Genomic DNA, 14,006 nt, shown 5'->3' on the forward strand with positions numbered 1-14,006 from the left:
GAAAGATTAAGGGAAATCGGCCTGACGACACTGGAGGACAGGAGGGTCAGGGGAGACATGATAACGACATATAAAATACTGCGTGGAATAGACAAGGTGGACAAGGACAGGATGTTCCAGGGAGGGGACACGCAAACAAGAGGCCACAATTGGAAGTTGAAGACACAAATGAGTCAGAGAGATAGTAGGAAGTATTTCTTCAGTCATAGAGTTGTAAGGCAGTGGAATAGCCTAGAAAATGACGTAGTGGAGGCAGGAACCATACACAGTTTTAAGACGAGGTTTGATAAAGCTCATGGAGCGGGGAGAGAGAGGGCCTAGTAGCAACCGGTGAAGAGGCGGGGCCAGGAGCTAGGACTCGACCCCTGCAACCACAAATAGGTGAGTACACAAGATTAAGACTACTAATTAGAAATCAGCGGATTTTCGAGGAACTCTGAGGATAAAGATAAAGCGAATAAGTACTTACACATTCGTGATTGGTGGACCCAAGGTAGCAGCAACAGTAATATGCAACCCACCACCAAATAGCGGGAGACCGAAACTAGTGTGTGAAGACAAGAGCGAAAGCTCCAAGTTGAGTTCACATAAGGAAAGAAAAGTAACTGATCATGGAAGATTTTAACCATATAAAATAAACTGGGAGAGTTAGGAACTCCCTGGAGGATCAGGTATAGGTATAGCTAAGATGATCGAGGCAGTGTTGAAAACTTTGTCAGCATAAAACAAGCCACGGTACTGGTGGGGTTAGAACCCCTGGCAAGCGAGTCGTAATACTCCAGGCCAGTGTGTGAGTCATGATAACGGGTTTGTCAGCATATCTGGGAAATAACATGGGGGGAGAGAGAAAGAGAGAGAGAGAGAGAGAGAGAGAGAGAGAGAGAGAGAGAGAGAGAGAGAGAGAGAGAGAGAGAGAGAGAGAGAGAGAAAAAAACGAGAACGAACACATAAGATTGAACTTTTCACTTTGCGTACATCTGACAGAATATAGGAGGCAATACAGAGGAGAAAGGAAATGGAAGGAAAAGCAATGAGATGGTGGAATGCTTAGCCCAAAAGTGCCGGGAGGTGAAGGAGTCTGTGTCCCAAAGGAGTAGCAGCAGCGGCAAGCAATAAAACATGGAAAAGCAGTAAAAGCAGAGGCTGGGAGAAAATACTCGAAGTTGTAGCAATGCATTCACATGGGTGAAGAGAGAAAGTGAGTGACAAAAACTAAATGATGTTTGAAAGCGTTGCACAGTTACGTCAGAAGGAAGATCACAGTTAAAGACCGGGTAATACAAGAAGGCGGCGAGCTCACAAGGAATAAAAAGGAAGTATGTGATGACCAGAAGATTGACGGCAATGTTGTCTGAAGTCAACCACCACCAGAAAGAGTAGACTAACAGAGGCTGCTGCATTCCATCCTCACAAAAGCAAATGAACGTGAAAATATGCTTCCTGAGTTCCACTGAAACGAGTAAATGTACTGTGTGAACTATTAGCAAAATTCTTAACGTCAATAAATAAAGAACACTTACCAGATCATAAAACAAATAAATGTAACTACTGTATTCAAGGAAGGAACTGCATGTCGGTGTTATTGACACGTATACTATTGTAAGAGATATGATACGCAGACGGAGAATTGTGAAGCACTTGGAGAACTGTTGTCTGGTGAACGGCAGCACACGCTGATGGCAAATCCTGTTTCACGACCCACTGGTTTTCTGCGAGGAAAGTGAGTCGTGGTGGGTTGCATCTGCCTCGACTCCAGCAAAAAATATATAAAAGATTGGTTCATAAACTAGACAATGAGACGGTGATAACAGAGAAAGCTCATTGTAATGTATTAAAGAATACTTAACAATGGTTGTGGAGGAGGTATCTGAAGGGACAGGTGTGCCGAGTGAGGTTATATAAATGGTATTGTGTCTGGTATATGTAAGTAACATGCCACGGGAAGTAGTTATGTATTGTGAAACAATGACGAGAAACATGAAGATGACAGGGAAAGTATATATGTCCAGACAAACCGCCGGGATGGCCAGAGAAATGGCAGCTGAAATTCAGCTCCATGTGGTAATGCAAATAACATTCCTTCTCCCATACCTGTGCCAAGGTCACCTGAGGAAGATGCCTGTCTCGCCACACACATTATTACCTACACAAGGCGGGGGGAGGGGGCAAGGTGCGCTTGCAACATTAATAAATTGTCTTAAGGGTAGGTGAAGGTGAAGTAGGGGGCCAGGAAGCTTAAAGAAGTGAATAGAGGGAAGGAGGAGTGTGTGAGGAGTTGAAGAGGGGATGGAGAGAGAGAGGGGGGGGAGGTAGAATACGACGGATGAGGGACTGGAGGGAAAGATGGAGAGAGGGAAGATATAACGAACTATATAAATAATAGGGAAGTGAAAACGTAGGGGAAGAACGTGAAGTTTGGTCATTTATGTTGTGTGTCTCTTACGCTTAAGTGCCATCTTGCACACTCTTAGAAGTGACTGTTTACACACAAGTGTAACCCTTTTATGATAGTCTGGATGTATAGTTGGTACCAGGTATCAACCATGTTCACGCTACAGTGATGTGATGCTACAGTGATGTCTTGTGATGCCACAGTGATGTCTTGTGATGCCACAGTGATGTCTTGTGATGAGACACTTGTGTCTTGTAAGAATTATGCAACTTGTAAATTATCAGTAATTATCATATAACTTTATTTTCTTGGCAGGTGGTGACACCGGGTCTTGCAAAGGTAAGTGGCAACTGCTCTCCACCTGTTGTTATGCTTAGGGAACAATGAAGGAACAGTATGTATGAATGTCTGTGAGACATCAACGTCTATTACGCTTCATAATATGAACCAGATCAACGGCTAGATTTCAGACATTTATACACTGCTGTTTTGGCCTCAGATTTCAGCTAACCGGAATTCCTGTCTCTCACAACCGGTTTAACTTTGCTCTATATTATTTAGTTTACTGGTACCACGGTTATTTTTTTGTTGTTTTGCCTGTGGTTTCGAGATTAAATCTGTTGGCAATATTAACATAGCATCTAAATCATCCCGAAGCTCCACGCTGCCCTCTATTTCTCACTGTTTGTCGCCTAATCTAGGTCGTTAATGTAGATTGTGAACAGCAAGGGTCACAGCCCTCACCCTTGTAGAACTACACTTTCCACCGTTCGTATTTTTTTGTTTAATTCTTCCTCAGTTAATACAAACTGTTGAGTATCGTACAGTTTCTTCTATACTGGATAGAGATAATTGGTATAAAATACCGACACGATGGAAAAATGACACAAATACGGTATAGTATGTTTGTGACTTGATAAAACCCACTGTGTGGGCGAAACGTAGTCGGTAAAGGATCATTTTGTACCGCATCTGTGTCTGTTTTTCTTCTGTATTGGAAAAACTTGTGTTGAACGTAAAACAAAGGAAAGGAACGTAAGATAAAGAAAAGTTGGGTTATCAGCGTCAGTTAGTGAAAAGTTGGAAGTTGAACGTGAGATAAGAAAAAGTTAGCCATAGAAGACAGGTTACATGATGAATACAGTGAAGAAATAATTGATAGCAACGACCGGACAGAATAGAAATAGAAAGTGGTAAAGCTAGGAGAGGTAAAGGAGTAAGATGCCAAGAATAACGTCAAAGGGGAAAATGCGAAGGGATGGAGAAAATGATAAGCTTTGAGTGAGGGTAGGAAGGGAGACGCCAGAAATAGCATAATAGGAGACGCTAGGGGGCACTAGGGTAGGTTGGGGTGCCAAGGGCAGGGCCAGAGGTAAGGAAATTCGGTGCCTCGAGTGCCAAAACACTCCGCTACGCACGATTTACGTGATATGTCGGATGAAAAGTGCCGACGCTGTGGTTTTGATGTGTTTACCTGGCAGAGTGAACTGTAAAGTGCTCTGAGCAACTCAGAGCCGCTCCCCTTCAACCACCCACCCACCCTACCCTCTCAACTACTTACCCACCACTGCCGTCCATCGTCTACCCTTCCTTGCAAGCCCACCTACCCACTCATCCACGATCACTCGCCTCTCTTCCTGCTCAGTATATACTCGCCTACCCGCTTGCCCGGTTGTCCACCCACCAACCCGCTTGTCAGACTGTCTACCCTCCACCCAGACTGTCTACCCTACACCCCGTCCACCAGCTCTGTGTCCCATAATACCGTGTACAGCTTCACGCAGGCTGAGCCCAGAAGGGCTTTTAAAGGCACATATTTTCTTTAAACATTTGCATAAACATAGTGAGAGAGAGAGAGAGAGAGAGAGAGAGAGAGAGAGAGAGAGAGAGAATGTTCAAGCTTTTCTTGCAACCTGATGCTGACGTTCCTGTAGCCAAACTTCCATATTGAAGATTCTCTGAAGTGTGAAGAAATGTGTAACTGCACCATCGTTCAAGGAATGGGATAAGACTTTTTATAGACTAATAGTTGCGTGTATCACACACACACACACACACACACACACACACACACACACACACACACACACACACACACACACACACACACACAAACACCCTGTGAATATTGTCCTAGTGCATGTTCACATTTTATTCCGTATGTTTACTGAAAATGTTATACAACATTCATAACACACTAAAACATATCATTGTTACATATGTTGTATATCACTGTATGTCACTGTTACATATCATATGCTGTATATCACTAGATGTTCACTTCGGGGAAATTCAATTCGCTTGAGGTCACGACGTGCGTCACTACTGGGGTCGCTACAATTCACTGCTATTATTCACGTGACGGCTCCTACGCGGCCACTGTTAAATGAATGGAATGCTTACGCTCACGTCAACGCTATGTTCACTGTAACTGTAATATAGACAGGAGTAAAGGTCGTACGTATTAACCCATTACTCTGACACCAGAGTGGTTCAGTGACTCGCGTTGTTTGTGTTAGGTTATCGTGGGTTAAATCTCCGTTGATATGCTTGTGTGCTTATAACGTCTGTGTGACGTCAAGGACATTGTCAAAATTTACCTACTGTGGCAGCAGTAATGTAGACTACTGTCAGAGGACTAAGTCATAGTTCTTGATAGACAGTAAAGTCGTTTTAGTGAGTTCCACCACTGACTAGACAGCAGTCAAGTCATATTAGTCGGCTCCACCACTTGAGTTTAGACGGCTAAGTCAACACAGTACATTCAGTGCCAAGTAGCACTTGAGGTAAGAGGTTGAGGTGCCCTTGTAACAGAAGTACGTCCAAGGACGAGGGTAGTGTTGAGTTAGCAATGTCCTCTAAGTCCTTTTCACCTTTCCAAACTAGCACAATGTAACATTAATCCCAAATTGTCCAGAAAAATAACTAGAATTTATATAAATTTATGATGAAGAATTAGACGCATGTGCAACATCTGGGTATCTTTATTGTAGACGTTTCGCCCTCCAGTGGCTTTATCAATACAAATTCAAGGAGAAAACTGGAAGACACAACTATATACAAAAGTTGAGGTAATCAGTCCCTCAGCTGAGGGACTGATTACATTTGAATGCTGCTTTATGGTGGTAGAGACTGAGAAGACAGAAGGAAGTTATAAAGAAGAGAAACTCCAATACCTGGTATGTGGTGTAGTTATTAGTCGCTGCTGGGAAGCTGTAGAGATCTTAGAGAGGAAACTGGACAAGTATCTCCACCAAGTGCCAGATCACCCAGGCTGTGGTGGACATGAGGGTCACTGGGCCGCCAGCAGCAAAAGCCTGGTTGATGAGGCTAGCACCAGACAAGCCTGGCCTATGGCCGGGCTGCGGGAGTCTTTCGTTAAAGGATCTCTAAAAGTTCTAGGCATATTTCAGTTGTGAATAAATAGTCCACAAAACCGACAAGTTGATAAACGAGACAGTTGCGCAACGTTATTGTGAGAACGTTTCACCACACAGTGACTTCAGTCCAATGCAGACAAAGGTTGTTAGGTAAGACACATATGCAACAGTTAGGTATCTTTATTTCGAAACGTTTCGCCTACACAGTAGGCTTCTTCAGTCGAGTACAGAAAAGTTGATAGAAGCAGAAGATACTTGAAGACGATGTAATCAGTCCATCACCCTTAAAGTTTTGAGGTGGTCAGTCCCTCAGTCTGGAGAAGAGCATTGTTCCGTTGTCTGAAACAATATGAAGTTGAAGTGACAGAATGGGGCCTTATATAGTGCCAGGAGGTGAGACGTAGGTTGCTTTGGGAGGGCAGGTCCCTCTCAAACCCAGCCGTGGAAGAGGAAGAGTTTGAGGTAATTGGTCCCCAAATGTTTTACAAGTGCCTCATAATATAGTATGTTTAGGTCCTGTAACTAGTGTTTGCTTGCCAAAATACTGCATAATTGACCCTCGTGCCATCGATAAGCTTGTAACCTAACCAGCAACTCTACTGCACTCCGTAATAATGTACATCGGTGTCATAGGACAGTGTAAGTTGTCTATACAAGTGTCGGAGCGTTTGTGCTGAGGCGACTGTCACTGTCCATTGATGGTGGCTGAGACAAGTGTGTAACGTGGGAGACTCCTGGCACTCCCCAGCCCTCCCCCAGCCTCGGGGGTCCACCTCAGGGGTACTATCCCTGCCTGAGGGGTGCTTCCCCAGCCTGAGGGGTGCTTCCCCAGCCTGAGGGGTGCTTCCCCAGCCTGAGGGGTACTTCCCCAGCTTGAGGGGTGCTTCCCCAGCCTGAGGGGTGCTTCCCCAGCATGAGGGGTGCTTCCCTAGCCTCAGGGGTCTTCCCCACCTCAGGGATCTTCCCCCAGCATGAGGGGTACTTCCCTAACTAAGGGGTACTTCCCCAGCCTCGGGGAAGTGTCCACTTTCAGGTTTTAGTTCTTTTGGTACAATTCCTTGTTAGTGACGCTACGAGGAACAAGAGTGGAAGCGACACTTGACAATTTTCCACGTCAACTCTTAGAATTAGAGCAGTTCCTCTCCCTTGGATCAAATCTGATTCCCTCCTATTCCCCAACGCAATGCGTTACCCCCAACGAGTTTATCGCTTTTCCCAAGAAGTAATACAACACTGTCTTTTATGGGCCAGTAGGCCTTCTGCAGTGTTCCTCCATTCTTATGTTCTTATGTAATGTCGCGTTGCCAATATAAAGAGCAAGCTAACTGGGAGAGCACTAAACTCATACGGTTGGCAACGTTTCGGTCCTGGGATCTTTGAAGACGAAAACGTTTCCAGCAGAGTGTTCTTGAGTTCGCAATTTGTTATTTTTTCCATCTAAACCCGTATGATTTTTTACAGCGCCTGGAGGGTAGAGGGATGAGAAGTAATCAGGTTTGATCCAAGGAAAGGGAGGGTGGCTCTAGTTCCTTAGATCAAGAGCCTTTCACCAGCATCAAGGCAGCACCACGCCTTGATAGGGCGTGGTGCTGCCCGCGCCCTGTTTATCATCAACAAGGCGGCATATGGGAATCTTTGAAGATTGAGACACTTATGCAGCATATGGGAATCTTTATTCAGGAAACGTTTCGCCACACAGTGGCTTCATCAGTCCAAAGAATTCTTCAACACTTGTTCAACCTTTGGACAAAGACCTACTGTCGAAGTAGGTCTTTGTGTGGCGAAACGTTTCCTGAATAAAGATTCCCATATGCTGCATAAGTGTCTCAATCTTCAACTTGTCGGTTTTTCAAACCATTCATCACATGGGAATATTTATTGAAGAAACGTTTCGCCACACAGTAGCTTCATCAGTTCAATTCAAATCAGAAGGGTGTAAGGAGAGGAAGAGTTTGAGGTAATCAGTCCCTTAGCCTAGAGTCGATGTGTTCAGTCTATCAGTGTTGACTTTCAACAAACTGTGATGGTACACAGTACCGGCGAGCCGATGTTTCAAAACACCTGCACAACACCTGTATGGTTCGGTTTTGTTACTAAAGTGTTGCACTTGTAATTTTGCATTTGTGAGGTAAATGGGCAAAGTTGCAACTAATGTGACATTTTATGGTGGCAACGTTTTACTCTCCAGGAGCCGGTAACGGCTTGACAAAACTCCTAGAGAGCGAAACATTGCCACAGTAAAATGTTTTTGTTATTTTTTATTATTATTGTGCCTTTTTTTATTAATAAAATGTCACATTAGTTACACTTGTCCTTCTACTTTACATTTGATAAGTAAAAAATAAACATGTGAGTGTTGCTCCTGTGTCTTATTCATCAACACATCGGTGTTTTGCATCATCGAAATTTAACAATTTGTCGGTACTTCTACCATTATTACTTATTTTGCATTTGCATGATGACGGTGTTTAGTCCCTAGGCCTTCCAAGAACAGGCTACAGTCTCGGCCACAAATATAGATTTCATCGTACCTGTCTTCTTGAGGTGGTTCTTCCTTCACCTGCTTCAGCTCAGCTGCCAGCAACCTATCTCTCTCTCTCTCTCTCTCTCTCTCTCTCTCTCTCTCTCTCTCTCTCTCTCTCTCTCTCTCTCTCTCTCTCTGAAACCTCCCACATCTACATCCCCGAAGACGTAGACAAAACATTCTAAAGAATGGAGATGAAGACGCACGTGCTCAGACAATGAGGGAACGTTTTTTAAAAATATAAGAACATTAAGAATGTAGGAACACTGCAAAAGGCATACTGGCCCATACAAGGCTAGTCCTTTTGCCAAGAGTGGAATTGCCTAGTATGGGCCATCAGGCTTGCTACAGTGTTTCTACTCTTATAGCTTCTGAAGAGTGGTTTCTTAGCACTGAAGACGACACTCGTGGCGAAACGTTTCCCCAATAAATGTTTTAAACTATACATGTCTAAATCTACATATTGTCGGCGTCATCGTACCTGTTCTCCAGCCAATTGTAAAAAAAGCCTACTAGAGGAAGAATGTGTAGGCAGAACTGATTAACGTATGGAGCGTGATACAAGCACAGCGAGGAGTGTGGTGAATCGTTTTGAAAACCGACAAGTTGAAGAATTGAGACACTTGTGCAACACATGGGAATCTTTATTGAAGAAACGTTTCGCCGTATATAAGCCACCTCTCTGGCCCTATGCTGCACTTCCTACAAGAGTGATGGACTGAACACATCGATTCCAGGTTGAGGGACTGATTACCTCGAATTCCACCTCTCCTTACCCATTTCTACTTTGTATTGAACTGATGAAGCCACTGTGTGGCGAAACGTTTCTTCAATAAAGATTCCCATGTGAAAGTTAAGACACATGTGCAACATCTGGATATCTTTATTGTAGACGTTTCGCCATCCAGTGGCTTTATCAATACAGATTCTAGGACATAATAGGAAGACAGTAGAACTATATACAAAAGATGAGGTAATCAGTCCCTCGGCCTTGGAGTTAGTGTTCACAGCATCGTGGTGGAGGAGAATCTGGAGCAAAGACAAGAAGACTGGCGGTTTATATAGGCGTCAGTGGATAGGGACGGGCAGCAGACGAGGGCAAAGTCACTGGTAGGCGGGATTCCCCAGTGGAAGTAGGTCCTTCCCAAAGGGATGGGTTAGTTGCAGCAGCCGTGAAGGTCTTGTAGATGTCCTCTGAACCAAGATTCCATGATGTTGCAGTGTCTGACAAGTTGTGCAAGAAAGGTATAAAATACCGACAATATGAAAGTTAAGACACATGTGCAACATCTGGATATCTTTATTGTAGTAGACGTTTCGCCATCCAGTGGCTTTATCAATACAGATTCTAGGACATAATAGGAAGACAGACATCTTATATTTGTAGTTTCCTGTATAAATGTATACATATCTTACATATTTTACTGTCGATCAAGGCTAAAGTGTTGAAGACCTGTTACACAATGTTCTTTTTTACTGAGAATATTCAAAATGTATCCTCGGTAAACAACGACAATCAACGGTAAATTAACGAAGTCTCGTCGTCGAAATCGACTTGACTTTTCGCATAGACCTTGATGAAAACGTCGTATTAAAAGTTTCTCCTATTATGTTCTTTTTTTCACTAGGCAGCTTACGTCTGGTAGCCCAGCTGTCGGCCTGGTCACAGACCGGGCCGCGGGGGCGTTGATACCCGAAACCCCTCTCCAGGTTATACCGACAAGATGAAGAATTAGACACGTGTGCAACATCTGGGTATATTTGTAGACGTTTCGCCAACCAGTGGCTTTATCAGTACAATACTAGGACATAATATGAAGACTAGAAGTATATACAGAGGATGAGGTAATCAGTCCCTCAGTCTTGAAGATTCTTCAAAACTAGGGTGCTCTTAAAGAACTCCAAGACTGAGGGACTGATTACCTCATCCTCTGTATATACTTCGTCTTCATATTATCTCTCTATATTTTACTAATAAAGCCACTGGATGGCGAAACGTGTGCAAGTAAAGATGCCCAGATGTTGCACATGTGTCTAATTCTTTGTTCCTTGAAGGGTTGGTATCCCACCAACTCAATGGAAAACGGGTTAGTTGATGACGACGAAGAGCTGTGGCAGCGCTCCTCTTCCGGCGTATTTATACATCAGCACGTCATGGCTGTATCTGGGGTGTGTTAACATCATGGTCCCCTTCCATACCCTTCCCACATCCTCTACTGCAAGGACACATGTACAACTAAAGAATATAAGAAAGGAGGAACACTGTAGCAGGACTGTTGGCCCATACTGGGCAGGTCCTTCACAAATCCATCCCACTAAAAAAAAAAAAAAAAAAACCACAGTAAAATGTTCCGTTAGCTGCACTTGTGTCCTTTTACCCAACTTATTGTCGGTAATTCTACCAACATTAATACAACCTCTACTGCACCTACATCTCCGCCTCTCTTTCCTCTCACCTTCTTTTGGCTCTACAAAAATAGACCCCGTAGCTCCCTCTTCGAGAAAAACAATAGCAAATTCTAAGGAACATATCGTAGCACTTCAAAATTATTTGGACAAATTAATGCTGTTGTCTGGAAAAACAATGGCTGATGTTGTTTACTGTGAGGGGGGGGGATACAGGATCTTAATACTTTGGAATGAAGATAAGAATGGCACCTGTAAAGTGAATGATGTTGAACGTACCGGATGCGAAAAGGCCTTAGGAGTCGATGAGCAAGATAAATGTGCAGCACGTGTGTATCTCGGAGAGAGACGTTTCGCCCACTCGGTATTGCACACGTCTTGCTGATCAACTCTCGGTATTATACACTGAGAGACGAGACTTGCTGACAGGGATAGACAGTTACATACGATGTGTACAGAACACACCTTCACTTGTAAACTACGTTTCGCTCTAGAGCTTTCTGGAATTCTGTTTAGGGTGAAATGTCGTCTGTAAGTGTACATAGTGTATTTGTGTGTCACTGGGTCATGTTTGTGGCTAACTGTACCTCTTAGATGTGATCCTAAGAGTAGACGACACAGCACCAATGGACAGCTTATACACATGCCATTAGTTTGTGTAAATAAGCGGAGTTTGGTGTCAGCGTCAGCCAGCTTGTGCAAGCTTACGGATGTCACTGTCAGCTAGCTTGCGCAAGTTAAGACACATGTGCAACATCTGGATATCTTTATTGTAGACGTTTCGCCATCCAGTGGCTTTATCAATACAGATTCTAGGACATAATAGGAAGACAGTAGAACTATATACAAAAGATGAGGTAATCAGTCCCTCGGCCTTGGAGTTAGTGTTCACAGCTGTGAACACTAACTCCAAGGCCGAGGGACTGATTACCTCATCTTTTGTATATAGTTCTACTGTCTTCCTATTATGTCCTAGAATCTGTATTGATAAAGCCACTGGATGGCGAAACGTCTACAATAAAGATATCCAGATGTTGCACATGTGTCTTAACTTTCATATTGTCGGTATTTTATACCTTTCTTGCATAGCTTGCGCAAGCTTACGGGTGTCAGCCAGACTGACGAGTCCCGTGTCTCGGTGTCCCCTTGAGAAGTGACTACACCAGCATAACCCTCACGGATCCTGGCAATACTGTACTCACCTAGTTGAGGTTGCAGGGGTCGAGTCCAAGCTCCTGGCTCCTGGCCCCTGTGTGTGTGTGTGTGTGTGTGTGTGTGTGTGTGTGTGTGAGAGTAGTAGTTACTAGTTGTCTGTCTGTGTGTACCCATCTTTTTGTCGTTACAGGGGTCGATTCTCAGCTTCTGGCCCCCGCCTTTTCGCTGATTGCTACTGTGTTCACTCTCTCCCTGCTCCATGAGCTTTATCGTATCTCTTATTTTAAAGTTATGTGTAGATCCTGCCTTCACTACATCACTCTTCAGATTGTTCCACTTCCTGACAACTGTGACTGGAGAAATACTTCCTAGCATCCCTGTAACTCATCTGAGTTTTCAACTTCCAGTTGTGATCCCTTGTTGCTGTGTCCCATCTCTGAAACATCCTGTTCCTATCCACCTTGTCATTTCCTGTCAGTATTTTATATGTCATCATGTCCCCTCCCCTATCTCTCCTGTGCTCCACTATGTGTGTTTGAGGGGGGGGAGTGTCCCTAGCTATGGCCACATGCATGCAATCTCTCCCGAATGAAAATTTCCGCTTGATGACTTTGCACAGCCATTGTGTATGAATGTATGAAGCGTTTGTATACAGTATATTGATTAGGAGAGGTAAGATTGGTCGGGAAGCAGGAAAAGTGTTTCCTGACGCTGATCTGAGAGCTTTGTCATCTGACAGAGATCTTCCACTGGCCCTCCACCCTTTTAAAAATTAATATTAGTATATTGTATAAAGGGTTTTTATAATATAAAATGTTGATATATAAATGTATAAAGTGTATATAAATTCAAGTGTTATGATATCCTGGGTGACACTGTCCTCAAGAACACCTACACTGCACTTACTAAGATGATTGTATTCATCATTAAAACTCTCCATTAACGTCACTCGAGGACAAGGACGCAAGTACACAAAACAAGGGCATCATTTGGACAGCGTTTCGCTCTTAAGTAAAAGCTTTTCAACGATTGCAAAAAGCTCTTTAAAGAGCGACACGTGTTCCACAAACATGTTTGTTTTACGTACTTGGTTGGGTCTTTTTTCCATATAACAAAACGGAGCCACCGTGTGGATTAGAAGTCTAATTCAGGCAATCACTGTTTTAAGGCTCGCTAAACAGTTGCCCATTTGACTGTCTTAGCAGCAGTGAAATCCTGTCTATTATGAATATGGGCAACCACATGCCTGTGGGCGTGACACCCTCCAACCCACGTCACACGAGGCTACTCACTGACGCCACCATCCATCACCAACTATACTCCTTCACACACAGAATTACTCTCAATGTTGTACTCTCCAAATCCCCTCTTCACGCGCAAAGAATTAAGCCTCTTGGTTGTACATTCTATGAAGATTCAAGGATGTTTTTATCACCGGATAGGTTTGATGATATAGGCTCCGCGGAGTCTGACAGCAGGTATCAGAGAAATGTATCAGGAAGTTGAAAACCAACAATGACATCTCTTGTTGCATATTGTGGACCATGATTGTGACCATTACCTTTGTAACTTGTTCAGCTATCAAAGCTTTGCGGCCCAGTCCCTGGACCCACTATGTATCTCTATAATCTTTTGAATACCACCCACAGGATGGGTATGGTGTGCATAATTAAGATATTAAACTTAACTTCTCAACACCAGGGTCTTAGAAATTATCTCGAGTCGGGAATATCAAGCTGGAATTGTATAGTTTGTTGTGATTGCGTGGGTTTAATTGACAACTCCTGGCGCCGCCTTTTTATGATTATTGATGGGCAGATTCCTAGCCATATGAGTGTGTCATGCATTTAGCAGTTTCTTATTCGTGTCATTCAATACCTCAATCAGGCTAAGGCTGGAGAGGTATTTCCTGACGTCTGTGGCACATTCTCCTTCTTGAGAAATCCATTTCAAATCGAACACATTATTTCTTATCCTTTCCTTCCAAGTATTCTGTCCCTCCGTCTGTGGGATACACGTGCAGTGTTAGGATATTTGATTGAAGGAACGTTTCGCCCCGAATGCTTTCTTCAGTCGTGTCGAACGTTTCCTCGAGAAAATATCCTAACATTGCACATGTCCTGTTTCACATTCGTCGGTATTTTATACT

General features: G+C 43.6%; 1 protein-coding gene across 1 annotated transcript in view; it reads left to right on the plus strand.

Moving 5' to 3' along the window:
• Positions 1–14,006, plus strand: part of NaPi-III (Na[+]-dependent inorganic phosphate cotransporter type III) — a 241,285-nt gene that overhangs the window by 96,276 nt on the left and 131,003 nt on the right. The window contains exon 2 of the mRNA XM_053785661.2: positions 2,708–2,731. The gene's annotated coding sequence lies outside the window, so the exon portion shown is untranslated. The remainder of the gene's footprint in view (positions 1–2,707; positions 2,732–14,006) is intronic.

Source organism: Cherax quadricarinatus, chromosome 35 (assembly GCF_038502225.1).
Source record: "Cherax quadricarinatus isolate ZL_2023a chromosome 35, ASM3850222v1, whole genome shotgun sequence".
Classification (NCBI taxonomy): Eukaryota; Metazoa; Arthropoda; class Malacostraca; order Decapoda; family Parastacidae; genus Cherax; species Cherax quadricarinatus.